At 43.2% G+C, this 14,511-nt stretch overlaps 1 protein-coding gene across 1 annotated transcript in view; it reads left to right on the plus strand.

The window, feature by feature from the left end:
• LOC115456837 (thioredoxin domain-containing protein 17-like) overlaps positions 1-14,511 on the plus strand; it is a 531,330-nt gene that overhangs the window by 44,838 nt on the left and 471,981 nt on the right. The gene's annotated exons all lie outside the window — the stretch shown is intronic.

Below are 14,511 nucleotides of genomic sequence, written 5' to 3' on the forward strand. Positions count from 1 at the left end.
GTCAGGTGGTTAGATTGAGACAGGAGACGACATCAACCCAAGGAGGTTAGAGGAAAAACAGGCGTCATGACGACACACAGTTGAAGCCAATTAGGTTAATCTCGGTTTCCCCTTCCCCGTGCAGTCGTCGTTTTGCATACTCAAAGCAAAAGCAAGCAAATGCTGTATCCGCGTTGTGGTTCTTTATTGTCGGTACCATTTTTTTATTTAATCTCACTTATATTTTCGAACATGCCAGCTTGTGCACCATATGGATGTACATAGCGGAAGTATAATAACGGAATAACTTTTCATAGGTAGAGTATCAATACAAATCAAACAAAATAAAACATGGAAAAGAAAATAAGATGATACCTTTTTTTATTGGACATAACTTAATACATTTCTTGATTAGCTTTCGAAGGTTGCCCTTCTTCCTCAGATCGGAAATAAGCAAATGTGCTAGCTGACAGTGTATATAAGTGAAAACATTGAAGCATTACTATGACAGTCTGACAGGGTGGGAGGAGGGGGGTGGGTAGGAAGTATGCATGGGGACATCAAAGCATATCATTGATATTCTAACAGGATGGGTGTGGATAGGTGAGGGGAGGGTGATCAACAGAGACATACAGCTTTATGGTTTATAATGGGCTAGGAACCCCAGATCCTTGTTAAGTCCTTTCTGTTGGGTGATAACCTTAAGAGTGGACTAACACGGCTACCACACTCCTCTACATAGGTAGAGTAGTAATTTGTTATAAATCATACACAGTGTGATGGGGGGGGGGGGGGCTGGTTAGGGACACCCTAGCACTCTTATATTCGTGCAGAGATTTTTTTTTTCTCCTGGTAAAGGCCACCCCACCTGTCTATCCTGATTCCCAGCTCCTACCTCTGAGTAGCTGGCCCAGTCTCAGGAGGGCCTTGGAGGTCCAAATTCAGATTTAGATGTCATATCGAAAATGCCCCTCCACGTCACTTCCCAAACCTCACATTGTAACCGCTATGGAGTTTAAATGCCCACCACCAAACGTTTCTTGCCACGCAACCCAGCCCCATGGTCCAGTGAACCATGCCAACATCCTGCTGGTGGAAGCCGATGAGGAGGATATTGGAGACACTGGAATGGGTCAAGTTTGCTATTGTTAATAAAGACCTTGTTCAGGAAGACACTCACTGTGAGAGGACTTTTTTGGATCCACTGTGTATTTTGCCCTTTGTTGGTTCCCTGTGGAGAGCTCACCTTCTGTGGGTGTTTGCGACACTGGAATGGGAGCAGAGGGATCATCTGGAGCAGGAGCCACAACCAGGGGAGGAACAACTGCATGAAGGTGAAGAAGATCTTGTCCACCCTGAGCATGAACAAGGAGACGATGGAGAGACTGTTAGTTGCTTAGGGTAGACATCCCAGATCTACACTTGTTTATACCATGGCCCAATCACCAAAATTCTAAGCAGGACCCTAAATCCTCCAGCACATTTGAAGCTCATCTAACTAGCAAAGAGGGTTTGAGGAAACCATGGTGAAAAGTGCATTGCTCAGAATCGTGCTTAAGCACTGAACAATGTATGCACGAGCAGGTATGCCTGGTCAGAGCAGGCCAACATATCTACAACCATTTTCTGCACAATTAGATGTGATTCTATAACAGCACACATACATTTTAGACATACCCCCCTCACTGTGCGTCTTTGAATATAGCACATTACTTTTTAGAATATGCACAAGGGGGATATATAAAGACATAAGTACTTATCTTGCTGCACCTTATGCCTGGAATAGACTTCCTGAGCCGGTACGTCAAGCTCCATCTCAGGCCGTCTTCAAATCTAAGCTAAAAGCCCACCTTTTTGATGCTGCTTTTAACTCCTAACCCTTATTTTATCATCCTCACTTTAATATTCCCTTATCTCTTGTTTGTCCTGTTTGTCTGTCCTAATTAGATTGTAAGCTCGGTCGAGCAGGGACTGTCTCTTCATGGTTTTTTTTCTTACATTTGTACCCCGCGCTTTCCCACTCATAGCAGGTTCAATGCGGCTTACATATTATATACAGGTACTTATTTGTACTTGGGGCAATGGAGGGTTAAGTGACTTGCCCAGAGTCACAAGGAGCTGCCTTGGGAATCGAACCCAGTTCCCCAGGACCAAAGTCCACCACTCTAACCACTAGGCCACTCCACTCCAAGTGTAAAGCGCTGCGTACGTCTAGTAGCACTATAAAAATGATAAGTAGTAGTAGTAGTACTGGTCCATCGAGCCTAGCATCCTGTTTCCAACAGTGGCCAATCCAGGTCACAAATACCCGGCAAGATCCCAAAAATGTACAAAACATTTTATACTGCTTATCCCAGAAATAGTGGATTTTCCCCAAATCCATTTAATAACGGTCTATGGACTTTTCCTTTAGGAAGCCGTCCAAACCTTTTTTAAACTCCGCTAAGCTAACCGCCTTTACCACATTCTCTGGCAACGAATTCCAGAGTTTAATTACACGTTGAGTGAAGAAACATTTTCTCCAATTCGTTTAAATTTGATGATGCAGCTAGAGCTGACAACAGTTTTATGATAGATATATCAGCAGAAGATGCATGTAATATGCCAAATTTGTTTGGATAAGGAATGTCATCAATAACACTCATAACTAAGAATAGAGGGGGAGAAATGGGGGGGGGGGGATAAAAGCGGGAGAAACTGTGATGATAAAAGGTATAATTTAGACCTCGTTGAGCACGATGTTGTAAGTGCACGTTTGTATTTCACTCTATTTGGAAGTGTTTTTGGCTTGATTTGTCATCAATAAAAATATTGAAATATAAATTTACTACATTGTAGCTTCATCGCATGCCCCCTAGTCCTAGTATTTTTGGAACGCATGAACAGACGCTTCACATCTACCCATTCAACTTCACTCATTATTTTATAGCCCTCTATCATATCTCCCCTCAGCCGCCTTTTCTCCAAGCTGAAGAGCCCTAGCTGCTTTAGCCTTTCCTCATAGTGTCCAATTAGTGCTGATAATGGCTTGTTAGAGGTCAATTATCAACAGTGATTGCCTTGTTAACTAATGAAGAATGTATGCGCACCAAGCAGCAGTGTGAACACATTTCAATGCGCATTGTTTAACGCCATTTATAGAATTTGGGAGAAAATGAATTTCCTCTATTTCCTTTATTAATTGTCAGTTAGTTGGCAGATTCTACATTAGATTTTAGGGTCTTAGATAAAAGATACTTAGAATTGATGTTTGTTCATCGTATTGCTTCATTATTTGCTTAGTATTATGAATGTCTCCTTTTTCTTTATTAATGTGGACTTGGTTTTGCCTTTTGCTACATGTGTATGTAAGTTTAATTTGAAAAATGAAAGAAAAAAATATATATATATATGCAAAACACATTTATATCCATAGGGTCGCAATCCTATGACAAAGTTGTCCATTCCACATCTTGATTTATATCATTTGAGAAAGGTGTCACAAAATGCCTAGCCACCCTCCTGGGCTACCCCACGGCCACTTAGAGGGTCTATCCTAGCACAGCTCAGGTCTGCCTGCACCTGTTGCTTGTGCTCTACCCTAGCACCCTCCTCCCACTGACTGGGTCCCAATCATCTCCGGGCTAGTCTCCCGCTCTCAAATTATCCCCAGTGATTTCTAAGTTACTGGAGGCCACTCCCAGTGGCCCCCCAGTTCCCAGAAAGCATTCACAGAACCAACACATAAGCCACCAGGATTCTTAGTCAGTCCAGACAAGCAGAGGCAATAAACTAAAGATGTTTATTGTCATGCAAAAAATGTAGAACAATGAACAGAAAAGGTGCAATCAGCAAACAGTAACAGATAACTGAAATATGGATCAGTTATAACACTAACTACACATTTGTTTACTATCTAAATAGTACCTGGGGAAATCAGGACCATACAGCTGTTCACAAGTTATCAAATATAACTGCTTACAGGGCTTCAGCAAAGAGATCTTTCTCTCTCTTCTCCCTGGCTGAAATTGGAGGCAAAACCAGTAACTCCTGGGTAACTTCAAACTCCAGACCATTCAGAGCCCAGAACAACAACATTTGAAAATAGATGACCGCATCACTGCGAGCACTTCCTCTTTTCTGTATTAACTAAAGAAGGAAAGGTCAGTTCTCTGTAACAGCTTTAAGCATAAACATGCACCTTCTGTCCAAACTAGAGAAATACACTTTAAGAATTAATTAAGTCAGTTTTACAGGCTTAAAAAAACCCACTGTTTTGTCACAAAGGGTTTTTATGTGTTGCTGTGATGAGTTTTTTGAAGTCACTGGTGAGTTGGCTGGTGTGCATGGGTTTCCCTTCTCTTTTTTTTCAAATGTATTTATTTATGTAGATATTTTTTTTTGTTTCTACCTAGTCTCCATTTTATTTTGTTATAAAGTTTTTGATTGGAAGTTACTGAAAGGTTTTTTCCTCCAATTTCATTAGTGCACTCTAACCAAATAGCGCCATGGCAGATCTGGTTATTATCTGCTGAAAATCCGAGGATCACCTGGTTAGAAGTAGATAACCAAGTAGGAGCCTTTCCTACCCAGTTATCTCCTATTGAATATCAGCTTCTAAAATTCTTAGGGCCTCTTTTACCAAACCATACTAGCAATTCCCACTCAGCAATGCCAACGAAGCCCATTCAAAGTGAATGAGCTTTGTCGGCATTGCTGAACTGGGAATCGCTAGCGCAGTTTAGTAAAAGAGGCTCTAAGTGTAGCATTCAAAATCCTTGTTTTGGGCTAACTCCTTTTTTTTGTTATCAGACACCTTTATTCCTTATATATCTGCTCATGTATTGCACTCGCAAAGAGACAGTCTACTTACTGTCACTCCACCTTCACATACCAGACTTTACTGTACAGGTAAGGCAGCATTCTGGGGCCCTTTTACTAAGCCGCGTAAGCATCTATGCACACTCAATGCGCATCAAAATGGAGTTACCACCCTGCTACCACATGGCCCATGTCCGATATGTGCATCCAAAAAATAAATTTTATTTTCAGACATACGTAGTGGGTGCGCGCCGAGTGGCATTTGACGCGCGTAGGTCATTACTGCCCAGTTACCACGTGAGACTTTACCACTAGGTCAGTGGCTGGTGGTAAGGTCTCAGACCCAAAATGGACACGCAACAATTTTCATTTTGCCGCACATCCATTGTCAGCGACAATTTTAAAAAAGCATTTTTTGCAGGTGTCCTGAAAAAAGATTCTGCGCACACCCAAAACATGCGTGTACACTACTGCAGGCCATTTTTCAGCGCACCTTAGTAAAAGGACCCCTCTGTCTTAGTTCTCCTTTTGTGGAACTCGTTACCACAGTTGCATTATTTATATATCTCAAATAACAAATTCAAAACAGGCCTTAAAGCCCATTACTTCACTGAGGAGCTTGGTTTGAGCTAAATCTGGTAGGACAGAACACAGGGGTGGACTGACCATTGGAACAATAGGACAGTGTCCAAGGGCCCAGAGCAGAAGGGCCAACTCTCCCCTAGCCTCCATCTAGTTTAATCACTTTGATAGGTGGTTAGGGGCCCATGACCCTTATTGCCTGGGGGGCCAGATCACTGTCAGTCTGCCCCTGGCAGGAGACATGGCTCAGGACTCTCTCCTTTCCTGTTCTTTCCTTTTCCATTTTTTAAATATAATGTTGAAAACCGCTCTGCTGTTATTTACCAAATGCAGTACAGCAAATGTTGAAATAAACATTAAAAAAAACTCTCCAGATAAGTTCTGGTGCCTAACTGCATTATCTGGATATTCAGTTCCAGACACGATCTGAATAGTGGCACTGAATATCTTCATATTTGTTGGCAGCCATGGCTGGTGTTTACAATAAACACTCATCATGGTGGCTCAGTATTGATCCGTTAGTTTATCTGTCTCTTACTCCAGAATGTACCCCTGAGCTTCAATGGGAAACTGGGACTGTGAAAATAGTCCTACTTCTGCCATTTAAAATCAGCACCACAGATTAACGTATTATGTCAGCTGTACCTTAGGTGAACCTGCCTAGATTAGTGCCAAAAGCAGGTTCACTTGGGAACTCTTCACTGACTCTAGAGACTTACACAACATGAGGATTTGGTTAGTATCCAAGGGCAGGATCTGAGCCAATTGAAGTTTCAAATTTCACCTGAAAGCTATTGAAGTGGAGTATAATCAAGTAAAGTAGGAGTGGAGGAGTGGCCTAGTGGTTAGAGTAACAATGGTCTTGAAATCCAGAGGTGGCCGGTTCAAATCCCACTGCTGCTTCTTGTGATCTTGGGCAAGTCAATTAACCCTCCATTGCCTCAGTCAGGTACAAACTTAGATTGTGAGCCCTCCTGGGACAGAGAAATATCCAGAGTACCTGAATGTAATTCACCTTGAGCTACTACTGAAAAAGGCGTGAGCAAAATCCAAATAAATATTTTTCTGTCCCTGGAGGGTTCACAATCTAAGTTTGTGCTTGAGGGAATGGAGGGTCCAGTGGTGTAGCTAGCAATGAATGGGCCCCCTATAACACCATCTCTCCCAAGGATGGATCCAGCTATGACACTACCCCCCTCTGGAATGTACCCTGCCTGGGCCCCACACTTTGGTCTCAGGCATCCTCCAGAACTTCAGCACTCCTTTAATCGGCTGGTGGGAATGCTGAAACGCCGCTATCCAAAAAATTACAGTGCCCAAGCTGCTCCACTCTGCTTTCTTAATGCAAGACTCAGCAACATACCTCCAGCTACCAACTCCAGGATTCCCCAATCATGCTCAGTTCTTGTGGAAAGTGAACATACATGAGAGGTCCCAGCATATTTATTTATTTAGATTTTGCTCACACCTTTTTAAGTAGTAGCTCGGTGAGTTACACTCAGGTACTCTGGATATTTCTCTGTCCCAGGAGGGCTCACAATCTAGGTTTGTACCTGAGGCAATGGAGGGTTAAGTGACTTGCCCAAGATCACAAGGAGCAGCGGCGGGATTTGATCCAGCCACCTCTGGATTGCAAGACTGGTGCTCTAACCACTAGGCCACTCCTCCAGAGCATAGGCAGCTGAAGGCACGCCGCCAACTTCTGCACTAAGGAAGTAGCGCAAGGAGAAGGGGAGTGGCTTGGGCACTGTAGTTGGGCGGGGCCTTGGCGTCCTCACCAGCAAAGATATGTTCAGTGGGGGGGGGGGGGGGGAGGGAAAGAGAAGAGGAGGAAGGAATATGTTGCCTCCCCAGTCCACCACTGGGCGCCACCAGAATTGGAGGGCTGGCTATGCCCCTGCCTTAGATGTGTAAATGATAGCACAAACAAAAGGTCCCAAATTCAGAATTCTCTCTTATCCACCAATGTATAACATGGACCACACAGAACAAACAGAGAAGGATTTATTTACAAAGGTAAAGTGGAAAAACAAAGTGCAGACAGAAGTCAAGTCTTAAGACAGATTTATAAGTCCCTAATACAAATATTCTGGATAATAAAAGGAACAGAAGTTACATAGAGGGGCATAATCGAACGAAAATGTCTATCTCCATGGGCGTTTATCTCCGAGAACGGGTCCGTGAAGGGGCGGACCGAACCGTGTTTTCGAAAAAAAAATAGACGTCCATGTTTTATTCGACAATTTGTGAGCTGGGCGTTTTTGTTTTTCAGCGATAATGGAAAAAGAAAGCGCCCAGCTCAAAAACGAATAACTCCAAGACATTTATTCGTGGGAGGGGCCAGGATTCGTAGTGCACTGGTCCCCCTCACATGCCAGGACACCAACCGGGCACCCTAGGGGGCACGTACAAAAAAAAAAAAAAGGTAAAACAGCTCCCAGGTGCATAGCACCCTTCCCTTGGGTGTTGAGCCCCCAAATCCCCCTCAAAACCCACTGCCCACAAGTCTACACCATTACTATAGCCCTAAGGGGTGAAGGGGGGCGTCTACATGTGGGTACAGTGGATTTGGGGGGCGGTTTGGAGGGCTCCCATTTACCAGCACAAGTGTAACAGGTGGGGGGGGGGGGCTGGGTCCACCTGCCTGAAGTGCACTGCACCCACTAAAAACTGCTCCAGGGACCTGCATACTGCTGTGATGGAGCTGGGTATGACATTTGAGGCTGGCATAGAGGCTGCCCTCCTGTGGTCATCTGGCTTGGTCATGAAAAAAAGGGACCAAGTAAAGTTGGCCAAATGCTCATCAGGGACGCCCTTCTTTTTTCCATTATCGGCCAAGGACACCCATCTCTCAACCACGCCTTCGTCCCGCCTTCAGTACACTGCCGACACGCCCCCAGGAACTTTGGTCATCCTTGCTATGGAAAGCAGTTGAGGACGCCCAAAACCAGCTTTCGAATATGCCGATTTGGGCGACCCTGAGAGAAGGACGCCCATCTCCCGATTTGTGTCGGAAGATAGGCATCCTTCTTTTTCGAAAATGCCCCTGATTGTGTGTACTGTGCCTTTTGCAGGTGCATCTTACATATGATTTCTTATCAGAGATGTCCAGTCCATGATATCATCACAATAGGTGATTAGTCTGTGCCCTTTTGTTGCGGCTTGACAAATCACAAGTATGTCCTTGATGTCATCTTCAGATATCCCCCGATTCCTAGGGCACCAAGTAGTCTGGAGCTGCATAAGAAATAGTCCTTGTCCAAGGTTATCTGCATACCTCCAAACTGAGCCAGATGTCACTTGATGGACAGTTCCTCAGGGCCCCTTAGGGCAACAAGCTTCTGAGAATCTACAAGCTGTAAGCAAAGTAAATTTCATATATTTCTTATAATATATCATGTTAGACTTATTTCTAGGACTCAAGTTGCCTTCTCCAAGTTGTCTTCCAGCAATTGCTTCAGTTTACTGAGTCATTTTAACCTTCATCCCAGACAGACAAGATTTTGTGCGCTTCAGAGCACTGAAACTACTGTAACATCACTTAACAGCGAATTACATTCTTACCTTGATTCAGGAATGTTTTTTCTTCTCGTTTCTTTAGATTGTTCTGCAGCTTTTGACCTAGTTGATTATTCTTTGCTTCTCTCTCGTCTTCATTCTATTGGAGTCCTGGGCACGGTGTGGTTTTCCTATTTCCTTTCTGATATGAGTTTTACTGTTTCTACAGCATCGTCAACTTCTCCCTCAAGTCCACTGCAATGTGGTGTCCCTCAAGGATCAGTTCTATCCCCCCTTTTGTTTAACATTTTTCTTAGTCCTTTGGCTCTTCAGTGGATTGTACTTTAGACAGAAAATCTTCTGTTAAGTTTAGAATGACCAAATCTTATAAAGCTATTAATGATATAACAGCACAATTTGGTTTAATTGATTCACGGCGCTTATTGCATCCAGATATGTTGGATTATACTTTTTATTCTATCCCGCATAATTCATATTCAAGTCCTGAATACTGGTTTATATCCAGATCTTTAGTGGACAGCCTTCTCACCTCTACCATTGATCCACAACAGATCATGCTGGCATAACAGTTTCACAGACAGGCATATTTTCAAAGCACTTAGCCTTCCAAAGTTCCCTAGTGTAAACTCATCTCAAAATGACTGTAAAATTTGGTGTCTTAATTCTCCATTATTACTAGATGAGGTCTTTCTCCAAAAGATCATACTTCAATTTAAATACTATACCTGATGTTTCCCTCGTCACCACCTGGGATACTTAGAAAGCCTACATATGTGGGGAAATTATAGCATATTTGGCATATGTGAATAAAACACGCAAACAGGAACTTCTTCAATTGGAGCATGACATCTGAAAGCTTGAACATGCTTATATGTTTTCTGGAAACAAAGATGATTTTGTACATTTACAAAAACTTAAATTCAGTTCAACAAAATCCTGAGTCAAAAGGCAGGAATTAACTTGTTTTCTCAATCCATTGTGTACAATGCAGGCATGAACAGGATTAGTAAAATATTGGCTAATTACCTTAAAGGTGCTAGAAATAAAAAACCTACTATACATGCTATAAATCACAATGGCAGCACTTTAACCAAATAGAAAGAAATAATGGATCACTTTTTGGACTTTTATAAAGGCATTTATACTACCCAACATAAAGCATCCAATGACCAGATGTCTTCTTTTCTTAATTCCTTAAAATGTCCTACCATGGACGCCCAATTGCTTTCACATTTGGATGCTAAATTTACTACTGTGGAAATCCAAAAACTATTTCAGCTTTAAAACCAAGGAAATCTCCAGGAAGTGATGGCTTCACTGCAGAATATTACCAAAAATATTCTACAATCTCATCTTCTAGACTTTTACATTTGTATAATCATTACATCTCTGTTAAAAAAAATGTTCTCCATCCATGGCTGAAGCGATTATTGTATTTGTGGAAAAACCTGGCAGAGATCCCTTACTCGCTGGTAATTATCGGCCTCTTAACTTTGACTGCAAAATATTTGCCAAAGTACTGGCTGATAGACTGGCTTGAGTAATAGGTTCTCTTATTGCTCCTGACCAGAGCGGATTTGTCCCTGGTCATCTTCAGTGGAGTACCGAGGGCGGGGTGGTGTAGGTGGTCCACCCCGGGTGCATGCTGCAGGGGGGTGCAGGGAGCAGCCAAGCGGCTGTCGGCTCCACCAGTTCCGTGTTCCCTCTGAAGTTACTTCCTGTTCCGTGGCAGGGAACTGACGGAGCCAACAGCCACGCGGCTACTCCCAGCACCCCCAGGAGGTAAGAGCAATGCACCCGGGGGGGGGGGGGGTTGGAGGTGATGCACCTGGGGGAGGAGGCGACGATACGCCGTGTGGGGCACTACACCCAGGGGGTGCGCAGTGGCGATCCACCCCGGTTGGCAGCCGACCAAGGAACACCAGTGGTCATCTTTGAATAGATAACACCAGAGTATTCCGTCATTTATTTATTTGTTACATTTGTATCCCACATTTTCCCATCTATTTGTAGGCTCAATGTAGCTTACATAGTACCAGAGAGGCGTTTGCAGACTCCAGTGTGAACAAATACAAAGTGATGTTGTGGTAAGATAAGGTTCATGTGGCATAGCCACATTAGGGCATCGTATAATGGAAGAGTTGTGTTATGCCCATTACGTACTTTAGTTTTGTTGTGTTGCAGATATCAGGCATTTATGTTGGATCGGCAGGGTATGCCTTTTTAAACATGTTAGTTTTTAGTGTTTTCCAGAAGTTTAGGTGATCGTACGTAGTTTTCAAGACTTTTGGTAATGCGTTCCACAGTTGTGTGCTAATGTAGGAAAAACTGGATGCGTAGGTTGATTTGTATTTGAGTCCTTTGCAGCTTGGGTAGTGCAGATTTAGGTATGTTCATGTTGATTCGGATGTGTTTCTAGTTGGTAGGTTGATCAAGTCTGTCATGTATCCCGGGGCTTCGCCGTAGATAATTTTATGAACCAGAGTGCAGATTTTGAAAGCAATGCGTTCTTTGAATGGGAGCCAGTGTAATTTTTTGCGGAGGGGTTTTGCGCTTTCAAATCACGTTTTTCCGAAGATAAGCCTAGCTGCCGTGTTTTGAGCGGTCTGAAGTTTCTTTAAGGTTTGTTCTTTACATCCCGCATAGATTCCATTGCAGTAGTCTACATGGCTTATTACCATTGACTGTACCAGGTTGCGAAATGTTTCCCTCGGGAAGAATTGCTTATTGTGTTTGAGCTTCCACATTGAGTGGAACATTTTCTTTGTCGTGGATGTCACTTGGCTTTCTAGTGTTAAGTAGCAGTCCATTGTAACGACTACTACTACTACTACTATTTAGCATTTCTATAGCGCTACAAGGCGTACGCAGCGCTGCACAAACATAGAAGAAAGACAGTCCCTGCTCAAAGAGCTTACAATCTAATAGACAAAAAGATAAATAAAGTAAGCAAATCAAATCAATTAATGTGAATGGGAAGGAAGAGAGGAGGGTAGGTGGAGGCGAGTGGTTACGAGTCAAATGCAGTGTTAAAGAGGTGGGCTTTCAGTCTAGATTTAAAGGTGGCCAAGGATGGGGCAAGACGTAGGGGCTCAGGAAGTTTATTCCAGGCGTAGGGTGCAGCGAGACAGAAGGCGCGAAGTCTGGAGTTGGCAGTAGTGGAGAAGGGAACAGATAAGAAGGATTTATCCATGGAGCGGAGTGCACGGGAAGGGGTGTAGGGAAGGACGAGTGTGGAGAGATACTGGGGAGCAGCAGAGTGAGTACATTTATAGGTTAGTAGAAGAAGTTTGAACAGGATGCGAAAACGGATAGGGAGCCAGTGAAGGGTCTTGAGGAGAGGGGTAGTATGAGTAAAGCGACCCTGGCGGAAGACGAGACAGGCAGCAGAGTTTTGAACCGACTGGAGAGGGGAGAGGTGACTAAGTGGGAGGCCAGCAAGAAGCAGATTGCAGTAGTCTAAACGAGAGGTGACAAGGGTGTGGATGAGGGTTTTGGTAGAGTGCTCGGAAAGAAAGGGGCGGATTTTACGGATGTTGTAAAGAAAGAAACGACATGTCTTGGCAATCTGCTGGAGGATTTTCAGGCTGTCTGAGATAGGGAGGGTGTAATCTGGGGTGTTGATGATTGTGGGGTTGTCCACGCTGTGTTGGGACGAGAGGATGAAAAAGTGTGTTTTTCTTTGTTGAGTTTTAGTTGAAATGCATTTGCCCACGAGTTCATGATGTTCAAGCTCTTTTTGATTTCGTTGGTGATTTCTGTCAGGTTAGATTTGTAAGGAATGTATATTGTGATATCGTCTGCATAGATGAAAGGGTTAAAGCCTTGGTTGGATAAGGACTTGGCTAGTGGGGTCATCATTAGGTTGAAGAGGATCAGTGATAGCAGTGATCCTTGTGGTACTCCACAGTCTGCTTTCCACGGTGATGATATGTTTGAGTTTGATTTTACTTGATATGTTCTTGTGGTTAGGAAACCCTTGATCCAGCTAAGTATGTTTCCACCAATCCTGAACTTATCTAGTAATCTTATTAATATATTATGGTTTACCATGTCAAATGCACTAGACATGTCGAATTGGAGGAGGAGGATGTTTTTGCCTATTGCTATTTCCTGCTTGAATTTGGTTAGAAGAATGAGTAGTACTGTTTCTGTGCTGTGGAGGGGGCGAAAACCTGTGATTCGTGTAATATTGAGAATTTGTTTATATAATCTGTAAGTTGTTTAGCTACCATGCTTTCCATCAGTTTGACTAACAATGGTAGTTAGTGATTTCATTTTGGGGGTTTTTGGTGTCTTTTGGTATCAGGGTGAGTAGGATGTTGCCATTTTCCTTAGGGAAGAGACCGTGCTGAAGCATGTAGTTTAGGTGGGATGTGAGGTCTACTATGAAGCGTTCAGGGGCGGATTTCATTAGGTAGTTGGGACAGGTATCTAGTTTGCAGTGAGTGTTGGAGAACCTGCTGATCGCCTGTGTAACTGTATCGACGGTAAGGAGGGCGAAGTTTAACCAGGTTCAGTCAGCCGGGTATCCTCCAGTGGTTGGGTCCAACTCATTAAGGAAGTTTTCGATGTCAGTGCTGTCATGAGGTAGTGTGTTGCGTAGGTTTACAATTTTTTCATTGAAATACTTAGCAAATTTATCTGCAGATGGGATGTCTGTATTCGTTGTAGTGACCAAGTTGGTGTCTAGGAGTTTGTTCACGAGTTGGTATAATTTCTTCGTGTCTTTGTAATCTGTCCATATTTTAGTTTTATAGTATGATCTTTTGGTCTATCTTATTGCATATTTGTATTTTCTTTGTGATTGTTTCCATGTGTTGAGTGTGTGTTCATCTTTTGTTTTTTTCCATGCTCGTTCGAGTTTCCTGGATTGTGTTTTTAGCTTTTTTAGTTCATTGTTGAACCATGGTATCGAGTTATGCTTTCATGAGGTTCTTGTTTGTAAAGGTGCTATTTCATCTAGTATGCATTTGCATCTTTTATCCCATTCTATGAGGAAGTGTATGGAGTCTGTTTGTGCTGACCATTCATTGTTGTATATCAGTTGCCAGAATGTTTTTGTGTCTACTTGACCTCTTGTGCTGTAGGATGTGTGTTCTTGTATTTGGTGTAATACCTTCTTCCACCAGTGTAGGGATAAGTTTAGTTTGTAGTGATCAGTCCAGGGTGTTTCAGTCCATTTAATATCTGTTATTATTAAGTTCTGGTGTGTTGAAAGTTTATGTGAGATGAGATCAAGTGTGTGCCCTTTGACGTGGATTGCTTGCATTTGTGGCCATTTGAGATCCCATAAGTGGAGGAATTCCTTACTTTCCCGTGCGTTGATTGAGTTTGGGTCTTCTAAGTGAAGGTTGATGTCTCCTAATACTAGTACATTGGAGTTGGTTACACATGTGTTTGAAATGAAGTCCATGAAGATTGTTTGGCCCAGTGGCGTAGCCAAGGGTGGGCCTGGATGGGCCCAGGCCCACCCAGTAGCAGCACACCTATGATGTGACTGGCAGGGATCCCTAAGCCTCACCGGCCAAAAACTCCCAACAACTGTCCCTCCTGCATACCTTGTAAATAGCAGATCTTCGCCTGCAGCGAGCAGCGACTGATACATACTATTCACACCAGCCCCACAGC

This window comes from Microcaecilia unicolor, chromosome 13 (assembly GCF_901765095.1).
Source record: "Microcaecilia unicolor chromosome 13, aMicUni1.1, whole genome shotgun sequence".
NCBI classification, from domain to species: Eukaryota; Metazoa; Chordata; class Amphibia; order Gymnophiona; family Siphonopidae; genus Microcaecilia; species Microcaecilia unicolor.